Source organism: Danio rerio, chromosome 17 (genome assembly GCF_049306965.1).
Source record: "Danio rerio strain Tuebingen ecotype United States chromosome 17, GRCz12tu, whole genome shotgun sequence".
NCBI classification, from domain to species: domain Eukaryota; kingdom Metazoa; phylum Chordata; class Actinopteri; order Cypriniformes; family Danionidae; genus Danio; species Danio rerio.
This window is the reverse complement of record NC_133192.1, coordinates 8,845,520-8,867,500: the sequence shown is the minus strand read 5'-3', so window position 1 is coordinate 8,867,500 and position 21,981 is coordinate 8,845,520. Positions and strand designations below refer to the sequence as shown.

General features: G+C 37.4%; 2 long non-coding RNA genes, 4 other non-coding genes and 1 pseudogene across 8 annotated transcripts in view; 2 read left to right on the top strand and 5 right to left on the bottom strand.

The window, feature by feature from the left end:
• The window catches only part of LOC141378515 (uncharacterized), a 4,094-nt gene extending 2,787 nt beyond the window's left edge, over positions 1 to 1,307 (top strand). Inside the window, exons 2-3 of the long non-coding RNA XR_012393231.1 lie at positions 1 to 79; positions 1,149 to 1,307. The exon at positions 1 to 79 is cut by the window's left edge and continues 374 nt beyond it. This is a non-coding gene — a long non-coding RNA (uncharacterized lncRNA). The remainder of the gene's footprint in view (positions 80 to 1,148) is intronic.
• Positions 222 to 19,704, bottom strand: LOC141378513 (uncharacterized). 2 transcript variants are annotated; one of them, XR_012393229.1, is made up of 6 exons: positions 19,645 to 19,688; positions 18,268 to 18,382; positions 17,970 to 18,007; positions 14,831 to 14,893; positions 14,102 to 14,169; positions 222 to 561 (listed from the first exon to the last, which is right to left on the bottom strand). It is a non-coding gene; the product is annotated as an uncharacterized lncRNA (long non-coding RNA). The 2 variants fall into 2 exon arrangements; XR_012393228.1 differs by lacking the exon at positions 222 to 561 and having other exon boundaries at positions 12,333 to 14,169; positions 18,268 to 18,342; positions 19,645 to 19,704.
• On the bottom strand, positions 1,229 to 1,311 carry trnal-uaa (transfer RNA leucine (anticodon UAA)). The gene has a single exon. It is a non-coding gene; the product is annotated as a tRNA-Leu (tRNA).
• trnal-uaa (transfer RNA leucine (anticodon UAA)) lies at positions 4,285 to 4,367 on the bottom strand. Its single transcript has one exon. It is a non-coding gene; the product is annotated as a tRNA-Leu (tRNA).
• On the bottom strand, positions 6,135 to 6,217 carry trnal-uaa (transfer RNA leucine (anticodon UAA)). The gene has a single exon. It is a non-coding gene; the product is annotated as a tRNA-Leu (tRNA).
• utrnp (utrophin, pseudogene) lies at positions 10,866 to 21,981 on the top strand (annotated as a pseudogene). Its single transcript, NR_003374.1, is given in 3 exon segments — positions 10,866 to 11,249; positions 21,670 to 21,794; positions 21,891 to 21,981. The product of NR_003374.1 is annotated as an utrophin, pseudogene (transcript).
• Positions 18,265 to 18,347, bottom strand: trnal-uaa (transfer RNA leucine (anticodon UAA)). The gene has a single exon. It is a non-coding gene; the product is annotated as a tRNA-Leu (tRNA).

Below are 21,981 nucleotides of genomic sequence, written 5' to 3'. Positions count from 1 at the left end.
TTTCTCAGTTTTTCTGTTAGATCCATTTTACATTTTAATCATAAATGGTGTCATTTTCATATTCTGCTTTACATATAAGGTGAAGTTCAACCAGTAGTGGGGCTTGAACGCACAAGGACATCTGTCCGTTAGATCTCAAGGTCAATGCCTTAACCAGTCAGCGATTCTGGTTGTTAATTATAGTGATTGACCTTCTCTTTGACAAATGAATGACTTCAGATGTAAAAAATAGTTTTATTGGGATTTGCAGATGAATATACGGTGTCAGAATAAAAGTTTTGCATTAATTTAGTTAAAACAAAACAAATCTTTATAGTTTTATTGCCATATTTATAGTTTAATAGTTTATTATAGTGCAAGAGAACACCCATCAAGTGAATGTACTAATAACTTCAGAGTTGCTGTATCAGTGCACTTTCAGTCATGATATAACAGTGAATCTTCTTTCTTTAAAGTACTTTTCTTCAAACAAGCTCATCATGAAGTGTTTCTTTTAGATTTATTACAGAGATACATTCAGTCACACGTTTCATACTTTAGCCTTGAGGTTTTTCTGTAGATCTGAAAAGTACAATTTGGGGTCATAAAATTTATTTAGCATCATTTTAGTTAAATTAACAACAACAACATCAACAACAACAACAACAACAACATCAACAAAAAACATAGTTTACAAAAAAACATACATTTTGGTATGATGGCGTCAATCAGACCGTTATGGAATTGCGCTGAACACTTTTCAAACCTCCCCTTAAGTAGTAAATCCAAGAATTCCCTCAAGAAAAGGGGTGTGTGAATAAGGCATTTGCATTCAGTGCTGACTGTAGGAAAGGCACACCTTTTACAGTGGTTCAAAAGATACCTGAAGTTATATATTTATTGTTTTGAGTATGTCTATTTCTGACGGAATGAGACCATTGTACTGGTCGCACTGAGACATTTCAAATGATATCAAACATGATAGATACAGTCACTTGGGTGGAAATAGAACATTCAGACTTTGAGATGGCCATACTGTATGAGTACAGTGTGTAGAGGGGGTGGTTGAACAAAGGAGATTCAGGGGATTCAAATGTAAATGGAGCAAAGGAGGGGAACTGGTCTTTTCCTGTCTGCTGGGTTGTGGAGTCAATTTGTCTCTGTTTTAGGCTCATGTTTGAATTGTCAAAGACATCAAAATGTTTGTGATATCTTGCTTGAATTTTACAATATATATTAAATTAAGCTCTACCAGGAGTGGGGTTTGAACCCACGAAGACATCTGTCCATTGGATCTTAAGTCCAACGACTTAACCACTCGGCCATCCCGATTGCAAAGCATTCAAACATGTTATTATTAATAAATATGTTTCATTGCCAATGACTGCAAACATCATTCATTCATTTTCCTTCGGCTTAGTGCCTTCATTTATCAGGGGTTGCCACATCAGAATGAACCACCAACTTATCCAGCATATGTTTTACTCAGCAGATGTCCTTCTAGCTGCAACCCAGTACTGAGAAGCATCCATTCACATCCCAGAGGAAACCCACACAAACACAGGAAGAACATGCAAACACAGAAATGCCAACAGATCCAGTCGGGGCTTAAACCAGCAAGCCTCTTGCTGTGAGGGGAACAGCACTACCCACTGCACCACCGTTTCACCTGACTGCAAACAATAACAACAAAAATCTTGTCAGCTAATCAGCTATTCAAGAGGATGCCTATCTAGTGATTTTGCTAATGCTTTCAGATTTGCCATATCTCAGTACACTTTCAGTCATACTGTATACTACCATACTGTAGCAGTAGATCTTCAAACTGTTGTCAGTCAGTGTCAGCTATATTGCATTTGTTTTTTCTCTGGTCTTTTTTCTTTGGATTTTGATGAAACAAGGCCATACAGACAATTTGATGTTGTAATTCACTTCGTGACTGCAGTTGGCGCTGCATCTGTATTTGACGGCCAACAACATTAAAGCACTGTCATTTATGAATGTGTTTGTGATGTCCTCTTCAGAGAGAAGTGACTCACTGCCTTCCTGCTCCTTTTGTCTAAATGCTCCTATTCAGTTATGTTAGATTTGGGCAAAAACGTGTTAAATCAAAAGCATACTATCTTCTTACATATATATATATATATATATATATATATATATATATATATATATATATATATATATATAGTTGCATAACTTATATGCACTGAAAAACTGAGTGTACTACTGCATTATTTATAGTCAGGCCCGGCCCTAACCAATTTGGCGCCCTAGGCAAGATTTCAGGTGGCGCCCCGTCACATTGCAGTAAATTCCACTGCTAGTGTAAAGTCAAAAGAAACTAAACAGCTTTTTGATCGACAACTACAAGCTGGGAAAATCTCAGATAAATATGCCAATGCAATTAACATTATTGCTGAATAGATCTAATCTTTACACATTTGCTTGAGGAAGGAATGATGGAGGTAGTTACATTAATATTACTTTTTCCAAAACATCTATGCCCTTCCATAACATTAGCTGATGTAAAACGAACAGATAGCACTATAGCTATTAAATGATTAGCAATGTTATGTCATATCTATCAACGTTGGGATGTTAAAATATGGGACAACAAATAGCTTCAAATGATAGAATACATAGCAAACAATAGAAAATATTTACAATAAAATAAAAGGTTTAACCTATTAAAATCAATGGCCTATACAAAAATTAAATAAAGCTATGAAATCTATTTTTATCTTTTAATTGTATTTGCTATTTAGTGAAGAGCAGCAAATGAATCTCGCATTGTGTTTTGTTTGATAACAGAGGTGTTAATTGTAAGAATTCACAGATCTATAATGAATGAATGAATGAAGCATTCGACTACTTTAGTAACTGTTGTGCTCATTTAAGAGAAAATTAGTTGTGTTTAAAATAAAACAAGCAGAATAGAGAGAGAGAAAAAAAAAAAAAAAAGAAGCACTTTTCCGACGGTCCCTTACGGAGAGCTCCACTCCGCGCGAGCTCAGCTATCCCGGCTAAACGGAGCAGTGCTCGTAATATCGAGCGAAAAAAAGAGAAAAAGACAGCTGTGAAACATAGCCAGCTTTGTCTTTTTGTAGGAAACACACTTTAGATCTTTTTAGGTTAAGAGGTTTTTGAGTTATTGCCATCTATCACTGAATGTGAGTCAGGAATATTGAAAACAAAACCAACTTACCCCCGCTCATTTCTGGCGCCCCCTGGATGTACAGCGCCCTTGCCTATACTGCCTATGCCACGGGCCTGCCCTGTTTATAGTGATATTTGTTATAATCAAACATTAATTCTCAGTTCAGTTGAGGAAATGGGATGTTTTGCTGTTACACCACTAGATGTCCTCATAGTACTTTTTAGCTCTCAATCTATGTGTTGCAATGAGACCTAAACTGATGCACTACATATTGAGCAAATGAATTAATTAATATTTAAAAATGCTGTAATAAATGTTGTAAGATTACCTTTGTTTTAGATATTGTCAATTTAGCAGAACAAGTAACTGGTCTACCGAGAACAATTAAATAAAGGGATAGTTCTCTCAGCAAGAAGGTCGCTGGTTCGAGTCCCAGCTGGGCCATTTGGCATTTGTGTGAAGTTTGCATGTTCTCCCCGTGTTGGTGTGGGTGTCCTCTGGGTGCTCTGATTTTCCCTACAGTCTAAACACGTGCTATACTGTAGGTGAACTGAATTAACTAAATTGGCCGTAGTGTGTGAATGTAACAGTGTATTGTTGTTTCCCAGTACTGGGCTGCAGCTGGAAGGGCTTCCGCTGCGTAAAACATAAGCTGGATTAGTTGGTGGTTCATCCCGCTGTGGCGACCCCTGATAAATAAAGGGACTCAGCTGAAGGAAAATGAATGAATGATTAATAGTTCACCTTAAATTTAAAATGTACTAATTATTTACTCACCCTTAAATCTTTCCAAACCTTTAGGCTATGAGTTTCTTTCTTCTGTTGGACACAAAAGAAGATAGTCTGAAGAATGTTGAAAACTTGTAAGCATTGACTTCCATTGTAGGAAAAACAAAAATTAAAGTCAATTATTACATGCTTTCAGCATTCTTCAAAATAACTTCTTTTAGGTTTCATCAAAAGAAACTCAGAAAGGTTGGAAAAAAGGGCGAGTAAACTGTATATTCTTTTGGGTGAACTATCTAATGGTTGAAGCTTAAAACAAATAAATGACATGTTGCTTTAGGACCACATTAGAATAGGAATAGGAATCCTGATAGCTGTACTTTTACAAACATGATTATAAGCACATTAAAACTCAGCTTTACCAGGAGTGGGGATTGAACCCACGAGGACATCTGTCCATTGGATCTTAAGTCCAACGCCTTAACCACTCAGCCATCCTGAGGACAAGCTACTGAATAATTTGGCAAAATCACTGTTTACTTCTCTCTCTCTCTCTCTGTCAAAATGTACCGTGCATCAGGAAAGTATTCATAGCGCTTCACTTTTTCCACATTTGTTTATGTTACAGCCTTATTCCAAAATGGATTAAATTCACTTTTTTGCTCAAAATTCTACACGCAATATGTACAGAAGTATTCACAACCTTTGGCGTGAAGCTCTAAATTGAGCTCAGGTACATTCTGTTTCCACTGAATTTCAGAGTTTTGAGTTTCAAAGGTTATCTGTGGTCAATTCAATTGATTAGACATGATTTGAAAAGGGATACACCTGTCTATATAAGGTCCCAGGGTTGACAGTGCATGTCAAAGCACAAACCAAGCTTGAAGACAAAGGAATTGTCTGTAGATCTCCGAGACAGGATTGTCTTGAGGCACAAGACTGGGGAAGGTTACAGAAAAATTTCTGCAGCTCTGAAAGTTCCAATGAGCACAGCGGCCTCCATCATCCATAAGTGGAAGATGTTTGGAACCACCAGAACTCTTCCTAGAGCTGGAAGAGGCTGGAAGAATGCCAGGCACCGCTCATCACCAGGCTAATACCATCCCTACAGTGAAGCATGCTGGTGACAGCATCATGCTGTGGGGATGTTTTTTCAGCAGCAGGAACTGGAAGACTAGTCAGGATAGAGGGAAAGATGAATGCAGCAATGTACAGAGACATCCTGAATGAAAACTTGCTTCAGAGTGCTCTTGACTGGGGCAACGGTTCATCTTCCAGCAGGACAATAACCCAAATCACACCACCAAAATATAAATGGAGTGGCTTCACAACAACTCAATGGATGTGTTTGAGTGGCCCAGCCAGAGCCCAAACCAAAATATTATTGAACATCTCTGGAGAGATCTGAAAATGGCTGTAAACCATTGCTTCTCATCCAACCTGATAGAGCGTGAGAGGTACTGCAAAGAGGAATGGGCAAAAATTCCCAAAGACAGGTGTGCCAAGCTTGTGGCATCATATTCAACAAGACTTGAGGCTGTTATTACTGCCAAAGGTGCATCAACAAAGTATTGAGCAAAGGCTGTGAATACTTCTGTACATGTGATTTTTTAGGGTTTTTTATATAAATTTGCAACAAATTTTAAAAATATTTTGGTCACATTGTCATTATGGGGTATTGTGTGTAGAATTGTGAGGAAAAAAATGAATTTAATCCATTTTGGAATAAGGCTGTAACATAAAAAATATGGAAAAAAGTGAAGCGGTCTGAATACTCTCCGGATGCACAGTACAACAGCATTGTAAAATGTGTGATTTTGTAAATATTTTGAAAAATCTATAAATAAAGTTGGGAAAAAATATGCAGCGAATAAATAGTCAATCAGCTCATAATTTCAGATTGATTTGCTGTATCAGTACACTTTCAGTCATGAAATAACAGTAAATGTTCCTTCTTTTTAAAGTACTTCTCTTCAATGTGCTTTTCAGATCTACAGAAAAGCCTCAAGGCAAAAGTGTAAAGCTTGTGACACTGAAAACATCACTGTAAGAAATCTGAAAGCAACACTTCACAATAAGCTAGTTAGAAGTTAGTTACTTTAAAAAGAAAGAAGATTCACTGTTATTTCCTAAATGAAAGTGTACTGATACAGAACAACTCTGAAATGATTAATAGATATTTTTTTCCCTTTTCGTTGTGTTAGTTGTATAAAACTAATCATATAAATTACATTATATAGACGCTCTGCCTTATAAATAGGGTAAGTTCTACCAGGAGTGGGGTTTGAACCCACGAGGACATTTGTCCATTGGATCTTAAGTCCAACACCTTAACCACTCGGCCATCCTGGTCACAGAACTAATTGCTGATGTCCATCCTAGTACGTTTATTTCCAATGTACAATTAATGTACCAGAAATGACTAATAAAAACCACACCTGCATTAGACCAACTGGGCCTTCAGCAGGCACACAACATCATAAAATGTTAGGGTTAGGGTTAGGTTGTGACGTCATGTGACCCAAATTTAACATCTAGCCAGCGTCTAATGACAACTTTATTTTGATGTCCAGTAACGACGTGAAATGACGTTAATATTTGATTGATCTTAGGTTGTGTTGAAAAGTGATCGACCAACATCTTAAACCAGCTTCACATTGACGTCAAATACTGACATTGATTTGGCAGGCATGGCAACCAAAATTTAACATCTGATGGATGTCATAGTTTTTTTTTTTTTTTTTGATAGATGTCATGGTGGTAACATCCACACGTCATGCTGTGACATCATTAGATGTTGATATTTAGTTGATTTTAAGTTGGTCGTTGGGTTCTGACATCAACCTGATTTTTATTCCCAAACAAAATACAACATCCCCATGATGTCGGGTTACAATGTCAATCTAACATCATGTTGACGTCCTGTGCCTGCTGCATGGGTTATTACAGCACTTGCATATTGTCAGTTGATTGTTGGTTCAATTGCCTCTACTATGGTCATTTGTAAGCTGCTAAATGATTGAACTGTACATGTAATATATTAGATGAAGATTAAGAGAATTCACACTAACTTCTTATTACATTATTTTGGCTCCCAAAGAACCTTACAGTGAAAAGTCTTTAAGCTTTTTTTTTCTTTGTGTGAAGGACATACAATTTATTAATCTTAATCCCTCTAAGAACCAATTTTTCCACTATAAAGATCATTTTGGGCAATGAAAAGTTTGTTAAAGGTTCTTCATGAAACTATATCAATCCCAGTTCCTAGAGAACATGGTTTTATTTTATATACTGTTGCTTGTTTGCTCTAATATGTGCATGTGTGTGTGTGTGTATACCTTGTAATCCCTACATTGTGCGAACCAAATTGCCCTCAAGATTAGCAATGCAAGACTTTTTTTTTGGTCCCTATGAGGAAAATGGGTGACTTGTGGGTTCAAATCCCAATTTACCCTTATATATATATATATATATATATATATATATATATATATATATATATATATATATATATATATATATATATATATATATATATATATATATATATATATATATATATATAGGGCTCTGTGTGTGTGTGTGTGTGTGTGTGTGTGTGTGTGTGTGTGTGTGTGTGTGTGTGTGTGTGTGTGTGTGTGTGTGTGTGTGTGTGTGTGTGTGTGTGTCCCAATTTATGGGCACAGTAGGTAGTGCTGTTGCCTCACAACAAGAAGGTCGCTGGGTTGATCCTTGGCTAAGTTAGCGTTTCTGTGTGGAGTTTGCATGTTCTCCCTGCGTTCGCGTTGGTTTCCTCCGGGTGCTCTGGTTTCCCCCACAGTCCAAGGACATGCGGTACAGGTACTGTAAATTGGGTAGGCTAAATTGTCCGTAGTGTATGAGTGTTTGTGGATGTTTCCCAGAGATGGGTTGCGTCTGCTGTGTAAAAACATGCTGGATAAGTTGGCGGTTCATTCTGCTGTGGCAACCCCAGATTAATAAAGGAACTAAGTTGACAAGAAAATGAATGAGGAAAACGGCTCATAAATCACACAGAAGTAAGTATTTTGAAAGTGTAAAAATGCTAAATGTTTCCTGAGAGGATTGGGTTTAGGGATAGGGGTCAGGGGCGCCTGCAGGATTTTATTCCAAGGTACACAAATCCAGCACCGCACGCCCCCTTCCGATGGCTGTTATTTCAGTATTCAAACATTAAATAATGAATGCATCAAGTGAAATATAAACAAATATTTTCATTATAATTTAGCTAAATGCTGCTCTTTTTATCTTTGTATTTTTATCATTTTATTTTTTGTCATTTTCAATATTTTATTGTCTTCATAATTAAAGCTATCAACAAATTCCTGGTTGACATTTCAGAAAATATTTAGCGTAGCTACCCAGCCATTAAAGATCACAGAGAAAAAAAACAAACAAACAAACAAACAAACAAACACAGAAACATGTTACATGGCCCCATAAATGTCAAAATTATATAACTGCATTGTAAAAAAAAGGTGAAAATTGCTCATTTTATTTTTATAAAACATATTATTTTTAAAAAAAAACATTACCGACATTTAAGAATCCATATTTATTTTATCTATTCATTAATTTGACCTGTTTATTGGTGCATATAGGCTATAATTTAACTCATACAACAGTAAATTGGACAGCTAAAGAGCCACTAAAGCTTTCAAACGAAAGTCCAAAAAAGTTAAGAAAGACTTGATTTTCTCCATTGATGGCCGACGTCACAACACACCGTAACCGTCCTTCAGGTGCTAGAGCTGGCATTAAATTACAAATCAAGCCGTCTGGCTTGACTAAAGGCCTACTCACACTATGCCATCCGTACCGTGCCCAGGCCCGTTTCCCGGATCGTTCGAGAAGTGTGAGTGCGCTGAATCAGGCTCAAGCACGGTTCACTTGACCGGCCATGGCCCAGTTGGAAGAGGTGTGCCTGAGCGCGGTTCACTAGGGCTTTGGCACGGTACGCTTGTGTGTGAGTGCAAAACGCGCCAAAGCCCGAAACTGAAAGCGAGACGTGACTTTTAAGGGGCTTTTTCATATGGATTTATTAATCATTCTTACTGTTCAGTGATCGCAAACTGCTGTAGTTTATTAAAGACGAGAACTCCTCACTGCACGACAGCTGCGCGGCTTCAGCAGACCTCCTCATTCCGGCAGCACGAGAGCTTTATGATTGTTTTTGAGCGCCAAAAGTGGCGGATCTGTTCGGCGAAACATCTGACTGCGTGTCCCCGCATCCCTAAGGACTGTTTGGCGAAATATTTGACTGCATGTCACTGCATAACAAATCGCAGCAGTGATGACGTAAGCGTGCCGAGGCCCATTTGTGGTGTGAGCGCGGGCCATCGGGGGAGACAGGAGGGGGGACAAGCGTGCTTTGGCCCGGTTCGAGGCAACTGTACCTAGTGTGAGTACGGCCTAAAGTGCAGTTATTTCCTTGTTGTTCAAAGACTCTGAAAGTTCGTGTTTCATGGATATAGGATGTATAGGATTGTGGACATCGATGATGTTAAGCGTGTCTTTATTCGATGCGCATCAGAATAAAAGTCTTTCAGCGGTGCATGCAGCTGTTGGTAAAGTTCACTCCCGGATCAGAGCGAGTTTTTGTGCTACCAAATATAGCGATGCATGCAATAAACTCACATTCAGTCAGTCGAAGTAAAGGTCTCATTGCCTAGGACAGGGGTCACCAATCTCAGTCCTGGAGGGCAGGTGTCTCTGCAGGGTTTAGCTCCAACTTGCCTCAACACACCTGCCTGGGTGTTTCAAGTATACCTAGTAAGACCTTGATTAGCTTGTTCAGGTGTGTTTGATTAGGGTTGACGCTAAAATCTGCAGGACGCCGGCCCTTCAGGAACAAGATTGGTGACCACTGGCCTAGGATGTCAATCACAATAATCAAGCTCTAGCCACGAATAAAATAATAGGCTATTTTATTATTTTAAGATTTTAGATGACGAGTTAGTATTTGTATTATACATGGTTATATCTAAGTCAATGAAATGATAACTTTAATAAATACCATATCTTCGTAAGAATGTGCTGGGCCAGTGATTCTCTGCCAGAGACTGCTGTTTAAAACCCTTTTCAAAACTGTACGGTTTAGACCTGTATCAATTTTTTAAATTCAAATGTAGTGTAGTTCACTTGTTGATGTCTGATAACTAGCGCGCTCCCGCTGAACCAGCTGTGGTAGCTTGGCAACAGAGCCGCGACGTCAACACACAGAATCTGTCAGCAAAGTTCAGCATGGTTGTCTCCGTGCGGAGAATTCCAGGCTGAGAACGGTTTGTAATCGTGACGCGCCGTTCCAAGCTCAGTAAAGAAACAACCATGACCGTAAGGAAGTGTTTTTAAAACAATTTGGCACGATAGTGGAAAAGCAGGCAGCTGTAGTGTATACTGTTTAATAATCAATTTAAATGATGTCACAAATAAATAAATAAAAAGCGGCATTAATTCCTGTCCTCCCATGGTAGGTACGCACAGTGCGTACAGCCGTACGGCTGCAGGCGCCACTGGTAGGGGTAACTAATAACACATTTAACCTCTTGCCAACAGGGAAAACCACCAACAATGAAGAACGCATCATTACATGGTGTCAAGGCTTTGCATTTAAAAATTGTCATTATAATGGAAGTCAATGGGGCAAAATTAGCCCCTGACACAACGAAAGGGTAGTCAGTTTGAACCATACACAAGAGTTAAAGGTTCTTTATAGAACTACTGATTACAGAAATAGACTTATATCCCCTTTTGTCATTCTCCTGCAAAAAAAATACATTTGGAAAGCATCCAATATTTATTAAGTACAATTTGCAAAGGTTGCAGTTTGGTTATATAAGTCTGTATAATGCGGTCTAGTAGTGAGGATGCTGTGTGCTCTCCTCAAACCTCTCTCTCCCTCTCTCTGCCACTCACTCAGACTCTCGTTCTCCCGCCCAGCATCATCTCTTCCACACGGGGAGTTTTTGCTGACAAGGAAACAAGCTTTTTCACCGTAGCTCAACTTACAATTTCCATGCTTCTGAATCAATCCTCTCTCTTTATCATTCAATATCGCGTTGAAAGTCTTAAGTCTTAAGACGGGACATCTCTTGGGTCTAATTGTTTTGGAAAGGCGTTTGTTCTACTTTACGCTTGCATAAGAAGTTGTTGGACATGCTGTTTGAGTATTTGGATGCACTTTCTAAGCCTAGATGAACTGTGAAAACCTCAGGAGTGGCGATTCTTTACCATGAGAGTCCTAGACAAGCCCAGCAGTCTGAAGATAATGGCTATGGTGAGATCTTCACTGCAGAAAGTCATGCTTTTTCTACAGCACATCCAAAGAATGGCTGTCACCTCACCACGCTATCAGAAACTGTGCAAGGTAAAAGAGCGCTTTACACTGAATTACGGCATTGCATTCAGATCTACACTATAGACATTTTTGTTTTGTTTTCCAGCTCAAATACCTAAAGTCAAGACAGATTCAGGCTACTGTTGAATTTAAATCAAATTAGAAAGTAAGATGAATGTTTTCTGAGTAATTTTAAAGGGATAGTTCTTCCAGAAATTATTTCATAAAAAAGGCACGTGGTTTCAAGTCTTGAGTTTCTCTATTTTACGTTCAGCACAAAAAAAGGTAGTTTGAAAAATGTTGGATTTCTTTTGTTACATCCATAGTACGAAAAGAGAAATATATGGATGTCAATGGCTATGTGATTCAATGGATTTACTCTTATTTTTTAAGGTAAGTGGTTGCAGACAATTCATTTGGGATTAAGGTTGCAACATAGGCTCATTCTGAAAAACGTAGCCCTATATACATTACTGGAGATCGCTAATTATATAGCCAGAAGTACGTATGGCTGCATTTCATCTTTAAAATGAACACTACGGGGCGGCATGTAGGGGCGCCTGTTACAATCCTATGTTTGTCTTGTCTCACCTGTTTTTTTTTCTGTTTTGCTTAGAACACACCTAATTGGCCACTTCCAGCTTGCTTGTTCCTGATTAGCCTACAGTGTTTTAAAAAGCCATGACACATGACACCACTTCCTTGGCAGCCATCTTGTTTTTGGTCACTTCCTGTTGTTTTATTGAAACGTTTGTATGTGGTATAGTGCAGAGTTTTTTTGGATGTGTTAAGACTTAGATTATATTGAGATTTGTGAGTACTGTTTGTTTTGTGTGACTTCTGAGATTATATTGAGAATTGTGAGTACTGTTTGTTTTAGTGTTTGCTTTGTTTATGATATTTTGTTTCATTGGCTTGTTTGACCTTTGCTGCCTGCTGACATTGATTTTGGATTGTCTTTCAGATATGGTTGCCTGTTTTTGTAAATAGATTGTAGTGTATATATTGGGATAGTAAGGAGTTTGACGCCTTTTTCTTTGTAAAACCTTTTGACCTCTGTTTTTGTGTTAGGTAGTTAGGGTAGAGAATTGTACTTTCTTTTCTTTTCTTTTTGATCACGTAAGTTAGAGATTTAACGTAAAGCAGGGCTCGAAATTAACTTTTTTACTTGGTAGCACCGGTGCTCCCAACTTCAAATATTTAGGAGCACCAGAAAAAATTTAGGAGCACCAAAAAAAAATTAGGAGCACACACCAAAAATAATTGAGCACCGCTGCAAATTGTATTTTAAGGGATTTATTGTATTTTAAAACAACATCAATTAGGACTAACAAAAACCAGAAACAACTATCTAACTAATGCTGAGATGACATTGATATTTGTGTGCAATAATTCCAAAATGAATGTCGAATAATTATAAAATATTAATGATGATGAAAATGACAATAATAGTAACAATGAATTACATTTGTCATCATCATGCTGCCTTGAATGTGCTTGAATGCAAGTTATCCGCTATAAAAAGTCTGTTACTTTATGAAAAAAATTGTATAGTTTGCATTAAACAAAAATGAAGCATTGCAGTAAGAAATATTTATTTTGTACTGCTGTTTATATATGCATGTCAGTTTAATAAATAATATTTCTGATACAAAACACAAAAGATTATAATAAATACTTAAATTCAAGGCTGAAAGCTGCAAAACAGTCATCAGTAGCCTAACTAAATAAAAAATAATAATAATATACACCTCAAGTAAGAATAGACAATAGAAAGTAAGTAAAGTCTCACTTCTATCACTCTTAAAAAGTGTTGGATTCAGTTTGTGTCATTTTAAATGTTCAGTCTGAGCTGATTTTCATTTTTCTTTGTTTGTGAAAAGCAGGCGGGTCAGCCGACCCAATTTATGAGCAGGCTGAACAGAATTCTTCCGATGACCACCGGCGCAATACCGCTGTTTGTTATGAGCCGCAGTTTCAGTGTAAACTTAGTAAAGGCGAGCTTCTTTGGCGATGATACAGTATTAGATTTGACTTTTAGCGGACATTTGCGCTGAACACACAGTGAATGCAACACATCGAGATTCGGGCGCTTTCTCTGAAAAGCATGTACTCGATTGATCTCAGCTGGCGGATGAATATTCACCACATGTCATGATCGCTCTCATCTGCGCCTCAACTTTAGGTGGGGTTTGCAAACCTGTGTGCTTTAAGTTTTCACTCTTCAGCCATTTGCAATTCCCGTGGTTATAAAAGCTCCTTCCCTGTCATCTGACAGCGGAATACCTTGAGTGATTGACGGCGTATATAAACCAATATAGCGGCAGGGAAGAACGATTCAGCACGTTTTTAGAAAAAATCTAAACAGGTCGCACTACAACCATTATCTGCAGTCGCACTAATGCTCCCAAATATATTATGAGGTTGCATAGATTAATTTTCGGGCGCATATGCGACCAAAATGGTTGCAATTTCGAGCCCTGTAAAGGAATTTTTGTTTGTAATTTTGGCCTTGTCAGCTCCTAAATTCAAACCCCAATAAATCTTTGAATTCATTTTTGTTGTCTTGTCTTTCATGTTGTGCACCATCCCTAGACGGTGCGTAACAGCGCCGCTAGGGGGAATGGAGTTAGAATGATTCTAATGCCATTTTGGAGCCCTTTTGTCCATGACACCACCCCCCTCCTCTTCACTTTTGGATTTTCATATGCAACCTCCACCCACCCAATCCCCTACACTCGCCATGCTGCCCTGCTCTTCACTTTTGTCCATGACACTGTCAGAATGTTGTCTTATGGACCATACCGGCCAGCAGCTCCCCTGGTGGTATGACACCATTCCTTTTCGAGCTTACCATCTGACTGCTTTCCCACTGTTATCACCTTGTTCAGTGGCTCGCTGGATACGTTGACGGACTTGAGATGCAGGGAAGAGATGACCATGAGGATTGCTACAGGGTAAAGTTTGAGTCTGGTGAACAACAGTTCCAGAAAGCGGGTAAAACAAAAGCCAAAAACTAAAATAAACAAGTAATTAACAGGGTGAGAATGTGGTAAAAATCAGGCGAGGGCTTTGCTTTTTCTGGATTACTTTTTAAAACTGTTGGTTGGGTTTAGGAAAGTGGGTGGGCGCTGACCAATCGGTGCTTTTAGAAAACACTATTGGTTGGGTTTAGGGAAGGAGGAGGGTGGGTCAGTCAGTCAGTCAGTCAGTCAGTCAGTCAGTCGACAGCAACCTCTGGTGGATTTACGCGAGAAGAGCACTTGAAAGAGAAATTTGACATCTGAAGAAGCGTACACAGTGGCCTCTTGTGGATTTAAATGAGAGCAGGTGCAAATGGCACTCGAGAGAGAAATTTAAGGTCTGAAAAAGCAAACACAGTGGCCTCTTGTGGATTCACAAAAACAAAAAGTGTAAAAAAAAAGTACCCCCTGGGACGTATTTGGCGCTCTCCAGAAATGTATATAGGGGTACGTTTTCAGAATGAGCCTGAGTTGGTTTCCTAATTTTAGTAAATGCAATGAATTATTGTTTTAGGTGTATCAGTTTACAGTTTTTAGAATGAATGAATTTATTTATTTAACAGAGACATGCACAAAAATTACATTTACCTCAAAAAGGATAGATGCATTGTGCCAGATTGTAGCAGGATTGCTTTTTTTCATCTGCAGTCCCTGGACAGATACAAATAAAACAATAATAATCAATTAATTTAAAAGTGAGTTTAAAACAAACAGGCATATTCACATATGAACTAAAACACTGACAAATCAAAAATATTTCACTCAGTATGTACAAATTTAATTTGACAAAAACCACCTTATTGAACATGGGATAATTTCTGTTGGGAGAGAAATCCATAGATTGGTGGCTTTATAAATGAAAGAAGATTGAGGTTTTACATCTAGGGACAATACATTCCCCTTACCACAAAGCGTGTCATTCACAATGTTTTCTCCAAAGTGGAAATTAAAAATCTTTTATTGACGGAGCCGAAAGACTGTGAACAATAAAACAAATATTGGAATATTTAATAATATTATTACAACCTAAGAGACTATATTTTTTTAAAGATATTACAGTGATGGTACAACCAAGGCTTTTTATCATGAATTTTAAGTGCTCTCTTGGATAATTATTCCAATGGTGTTGATCCAAAGATGATTTACATGCCTGAGACCAGCTCAACAAATGTAGAACAATCATGTTGTTTAAATACATACCAAAGGTCTCTCTAATTATATGTATAATATTTATTAGATTGAATCTCCGTGTGGTAGCAGGCTTTTTAAGATTGAGTTTTAAAATTAATGTTTGGGTCCAATGTGATATCTAAATATTTGAATTCAGTGACATTTGTAATACTTTGCCCATTTACATGTCTTTTCGATAGAAACCCAAACATGATTTAATAAACAATGTCAGAATTATCATATTTGGGTGAACTATCCCTTTAAGCCTAAAAATTTAAACATAAATCTGCAATTGGAATATGGCATATATAAACTTGTTTTGCTGATTTTTTCTGTCCTCACTGAAAGATATTAACTAGATTCATTTTTCAGATAACAAGATTTAATATCTCTTGTCGTTTAGTTCATATTTTGATATATGAATGCCTTTACTGGGAAGCAAGATAAATATATTACACCATTTAATTGTTTTAGGAGGAATGAGATGAAATCCAGTTTTAATATGAAACGATTTTGCAAAAAAAGATGCATGATTCATTTATGGCCAAACAATAAAGCAGCAGTTCATGGACTGTAATGAGAACGACATTGGTTATTTATAGAGAACATTCCCCTGGTATAATCCCAAACCATTTCTCATGAAATATACACGAATTTGCACATTAACCTCATGAAAGGTACTGGATACTTTGGCAATATTCTTTTTAAAACCAAGCGGGAATTTACATTTACATTACATTTACATTTAGTCATTTAGCAGACGCTTTTATCCACTGACAAGGAAGCAATTTACACAACTAAGAGCAACAATGAATAAGTGCTATAGGCAAGTTTCGGGTCTGTAAAGTCTAAGAAGGAAAGTATTAGTAGTATTAGTAATTTTTTTTTTGTGTGTGTACAGTTAGTGTGATATTCAGAGGCAATTGCAGATTAGGAAGTGAAGTGGAGACTAAATAGTTGAGTTTTTAGTCGTTTCTTAAAAATAGCGAGTGACTGCTGTTCTGATGCAGTTAGGGAGTTCATTCCACCAGCTGGGCAGATTGAGCGTGAGCGTTCGTGAAAGTGATTTCTTCCCTCTTTGGGATGAAACCACGAGGCGACGTTCATTCACAGAACGCAAGTTTCTGGAGGGCACATAGATCTGCAGAAGTGAGAGCAGATAAGAAGGAGCAAGGCCAGAAGTCACTTTGTAGGCAAACATCACAGCTTTGAATTTGATGCGAGCAGCAACTGGCAGCCAGTGCAAACGGACTAGCAGCGGAGTGACATGTGCTCGTTTAGGTTCATTGAAGACCACTCGTGCTGCTGCGTTCTGGAGCAGCTGAAGAGGCTTGACAGAGTTAGCTGGAAGCCCAGCTAGTAGAGAGTTGCAGTAATCCAGTTTGGAGAGAACAAGAGCTTGAACAAGGAGTTGAGCTGCATGTTCAGATAAGAAGGGTCGGATCTTTCTGATGTTATAGAGTGCGAATCTACACGATCGAGCAATTCTAGAAATGTGGTCAGAGAAGTTTAGTTGTTCATCAATCGTTACTCCAAGGCTTTTCACCATTTTGGATGCAGTAATGGTTGCCCCATCCATCTGGATTGAAAAGTTATGGTGTAGAGTCGGGTTGGCAGAAACTACAAGCATTTCCGTTTTTGCGAGGTTCAGCTGGAGATGATGATCTTTCATCCAGTGTGAAATATCCAACAGGCAGGCTGAGATGCGAGCTGGAACCGAGGGATTTAATTTAAAAGGATATCAATCATTAGATCTTGTGTACAGTGTTTTTCCCACTCAGACGCTCTGATTTTTCCCAAAAGGTTGAAGTGCTTTATACAGGGATGCAAGTGCCATCTTGTCTGTGAGGTGCCAAAAACATTAGACATTTATGAACTTCTTAATGTCTTAAAACAGCGTGCCAATCTCTGATCCGGGCTAAAAGCAAACAGACTTACTGCTTATCTCAAAGATGTTGCAAGCTGAGTTCCTGGATTCTTTTCAGAAATATGGTCATGTGAGATACAAAGTTTTGTCTCTTGTGCTGGAAATTCTAAACCATTTAAACTTTTTGACATGGTGCATCATCTACAACGTGACTGACATTTTTGGAAGAAATGGACACTTCAAATTCACTTTAAAGCAGCTATTTTTAATTGCAACCATGAGCTATTGCATTGAAAATATGCACAGTTAATAATGGTGGATCTTAAACCCAACGCTAAACCACTAGGCTGTCACTAGATTGGCATAAACAGTATTATGATATTATGGTAACACGTAGGTTTAAGTAACAATTCTCTATTGAGTAGTGGCTTATTACCTGCCTGTTATTAAGAAATTGGCTGTTTATTTGAACTTATAAAGTATATTTTCTGCTAGACCTTATTCTGCATCCCCAGCCTAATATCTAATCTTACTATTATAATAATTATAAATAAGCATAATAAAAGTGTATTGATGCAAAAGTCATAGTTAATGGTTTATTAATAGCAAGAATTGTACTTTAAAATAATGTGTGACTGATACTGGCTGCCATCTTTTTTTGCATTGAGCATGGAAGGAGTTGCACCTTACCTTTGAGATAAATCCAAGAGGAGGCAATGCACTTTGCACTGAAACACAAGTATTAACAAATCAAAAGAGCATACTGTAATATCATTGTAGGCTTCAGCACAAGCCATTTTTAATGCATTTCATTTATTGATATTCTTTCAATATATATGCATTTCTGGCATTTATGTAGGTAGTCCTGAAGATTTGCCATCCAAAGTCTAATCAATTACAAAGAAATTGTTATTTCAGCAATATGCAATCTTTGTTCAAAGATGCTGATTATGTAAACAAGTTTATATGAGTTCCACTGAAAACTTACCAGGAGTGGGGTTCGAACCCACGAGGACATCTGTCCATTGGATCTTAAGTCCAACGCCTTAACCACTCGGCCATCCTGGTCGTTCAAAGACAAGCTTAATGCACTTGGATACTCCCTAAAGTGGCCATAAAGTCCATAAAGAGCAAGCTAACCTATATGTTTTATCTCATAGATAAGATACTGCTTCTAATGACAGATACAGTAACACATTTGACATCTTTATTACACTCAAAAAATGATTATCTTTTGACTCAAAATGCATTGAATGGCATGTCCAAGTCACATACAGGTAGGCCCAAATGTGTTTAAATTGAATCTAATTCACCACAAAGGGTGGCGCAGTGGCTGTCGCCTCACAGCAAGAAGGTTGCTGGTTTAAGCCTCAGCTGAGTCAGTTGACATTTCTAAGTCATGTTCTCCCATGAAGTCCAAAGACATGTGCTATAGGTGAATTAGGTAAGCTAAATTGTCTTTAGTGTAGCGTCTATGGGTGTTTCCCACGTTCACAGCTGGAAGGACATCTGCTGCTGTTAGTGGTTTATTCTGCTGTGGTGACCACTGATTAATAAAGCAGCTAAGCTGAAAATGAATGAATGAGTTCATCACGAATTAGTCTAATTAACTAAATTTCTATTAGTAAATATTTTTTAAATAAGAGCTTTAATTTAATATATTACATTTAAACAGACATAATTTGATTAAACGTGAAAAGCATTAAATACACATCCCCAAAAAGTAGATTTAAATGGTGATTATTTGTGCCAATTGCCTAGTGGTTATATGTGCCAACTTATGATCCCATGGTGTTCATGGAGACCCGAGTTTGATTCCTGTCAATTCTCTGCACCATTCTGTACATTAAAGGGTAAAACCCATAAAATTTTTTAAATAAATGTATTTTTTTTACATACATATTTAGGGCTACTACTATGCAAGTTTATTTTTATTTTTTTTGTTGCTTGTACAAACTACTTATTTAAAATGTGCTGAATTAACACAAGTTTTTTAGGGGGACAACTTAATTGCTTTAAGTTCAATCCTATTCAATATGTAAAAACAATTAGGCTAACTTAATCGATTTGTGCTGCGACAACTAGAAGAATTTGTGTGAAACCCAGCATTTTTTACAGTGTAAATAATTTTTGGTAATTAGTACAAAAAGTATCCCTATATAAACATATTCCAAAAATCTCATTGAAAACTGAACGTTTCAGAAGCTCTTAGCATGCTAGTTGCATTGTCATTCTAATTGTTGTAAAGATTTCCTGAGAATCACTCTGATTGCAGGCGTTCTGCTGTTTTGGTTGTCCAAAAAGAGCCAGATTTTGATTCAGATGTGAGACTGATAATAATGGAAGCCAAGCCATCATACAGTACCTGCATCGCTTCAGCATGTTCGTATATGCTCCATCAACCTGAATGATTCATAAAGCTGGTACTTACTGATTTGTTTTGATTGATTCACTAAAAGAGTCGGCTCACAAGAGTCAGTTACGTCGTAACAGGAACTATCGATCAGACGGCGTTATCTTCCCTTAAGTAAAGATTAACTACTCTGTCAAAAATTAACAAATGTTTGCCGTTAAAATGAGAAGGTTAACTGTAATTATCATACAATGTGTATTGAGTTGTTTTGATTGTTTCACCAACACCCGGAGAAGATGGTTTTGCTGGCTCCTTCCTACGAGTGATTCAAACCTACAGGCTAAGCTAAACAAAGCATCGTGACGGTTACTACTAATTCTCAGATTCTCGTTAGATTGCTAATCAATCCTTATAGTATACACCATTATACTTTTAAAAACAAGTAGGCTAACATTATAATGTTCTATAAAGTTCTTGTCATCAATGATTTCAAAAGTAAGCCATTATAATAATGGTTCTGATCAGAGGTGCCCAAACTGGTTGTTGCTATGGTTTATTAAATTTCCCATTTATTGTATTTTATTAACGTCTACCCCCACCCTAAACCCAACCGTCACAGTAATATAAAAACAGTAGTTATGTAATCCAAATTACCCAATAAATTATATTTTTTAATGCTTACCCCCGCCCCAACTCTAAACCTAACAGTACTGTAAAAATATTAATTATTGTCACACGTTGTATAACTATTCTCGCTATTAACAAATCATAAACTGTGACTTTTGTATTATTAAACACATCATTTGTTTTTTAGTAATAATAGCTAAGTTAGTAAGATCATGCATAAGTAATCCAAAACAACAACAACAACATCTTTATATTAGGCAGGTAGGCCTACAGTTGAAGTCAGAATTATTAGCCCCGCTTTTAATTTTTTATTTCTTTTTAAATGTTTCCCAAATAAAGTTTAATAGAGAAAGGAAATTTTCACAGTGTGTCTGATAATATTTTGTCTTCTGGAGAAAGTCTTATTTGTTTTATTTCAGCTATAAAAAAACAGTTCTTAATTTTTTAAACACCATTTTAAGCACAAAATAATAAGCCCCTTTAAGCTATATATTTCTGTCCAATAGTCTAACAAACCATCGTTATACAATAGTTTGCCTAATTACCCTATCCTGCCTAGTTACCCTAATTAACCTAGTTAAGCCTTTAAAAGTCACTTTAAGCTGTATAGAAGTGTCTTGAAAAATATGTAGTCAAATATTATTTCCTGTCATCATGGCAAAGATAAAATAAATCAGTTATTAGAAATGAGTCATTAAAACTATTATGTGTAGAAATGTGCAGAAAAAAATCATTCCATTAAACAGAAATTGGGGGAAAATAAACAGGAGGGCTAATTATTCAGAGGGCTTATAATTCTGATTTCAACTGTATATATAAACTACTAGTAATTAGTGAGAATTGGTACAAAAGCCAACGTGTTACCAACATCTTATGCAGTAATAATGATGTCAAATGTCATTTTGCTTCATACTCCCCAGCTCTAGCTGATTAGATAACGACGGATAGGCATTTTAATGAATCCCAGCATAATAATAAGCAAAGTCTGCCTGTTCTGTCTCTGTTTGATGTCTTTCTTTCGGCTGTATATCATCACTGCGGCCCTAAATGAGAGAGAGAGATTCAATTCCTCTGATATAAACCAACAAGTCATTATATGTCTGTGGAGGACTGCCACCATAAATGAACATTTTATGGGCAGGAATTACAGCAGTCTGTTGATGTCAGGCGAGAAAACCGCTGTTTGCGGAAATGCTTTATAGTTAAGTGTGTTTTTGGATAACTTTTTGGATGCCTTGTCACATAATTTTCCAGACTTTGTCCTCCTGCATTAAACAGCTATTGAAGCGGTGCTATCTGACGCTATTTATAGGCCACAAAGAACAAGCAAAAGATCACTTAATCAGCGTCCATTGAGATTTGAGATATTGCTGCAAATTCTGCCTCGTGCCTGCTGTTATTTCTCCTCAGGACATTCAGACAGATGTTGACACCCAGACTGATCTTTCGAAAAGGGCTCTGGGGGGTCAGATCCTGAATACCAAAACACAAGAGCTTGATAAGTTTGCCGAAATGAACCACGTAGCTTCGAGAAGGTCTGTGCAATAAATCCAGCAAGATAAACAAATAAATATCTCAACCACTGGAACACAACGGCCAGAGCTTTCCTTCAAATTGACTTGTTTTCACAGGGAGCGTTTGGAGGCCGGTGTGGAAAAATGGACTGGACTCGTAGCCGTCCTTCAAGAGCTTTGGTTTTGGGTAAAGCTGAAAGATGAGGAA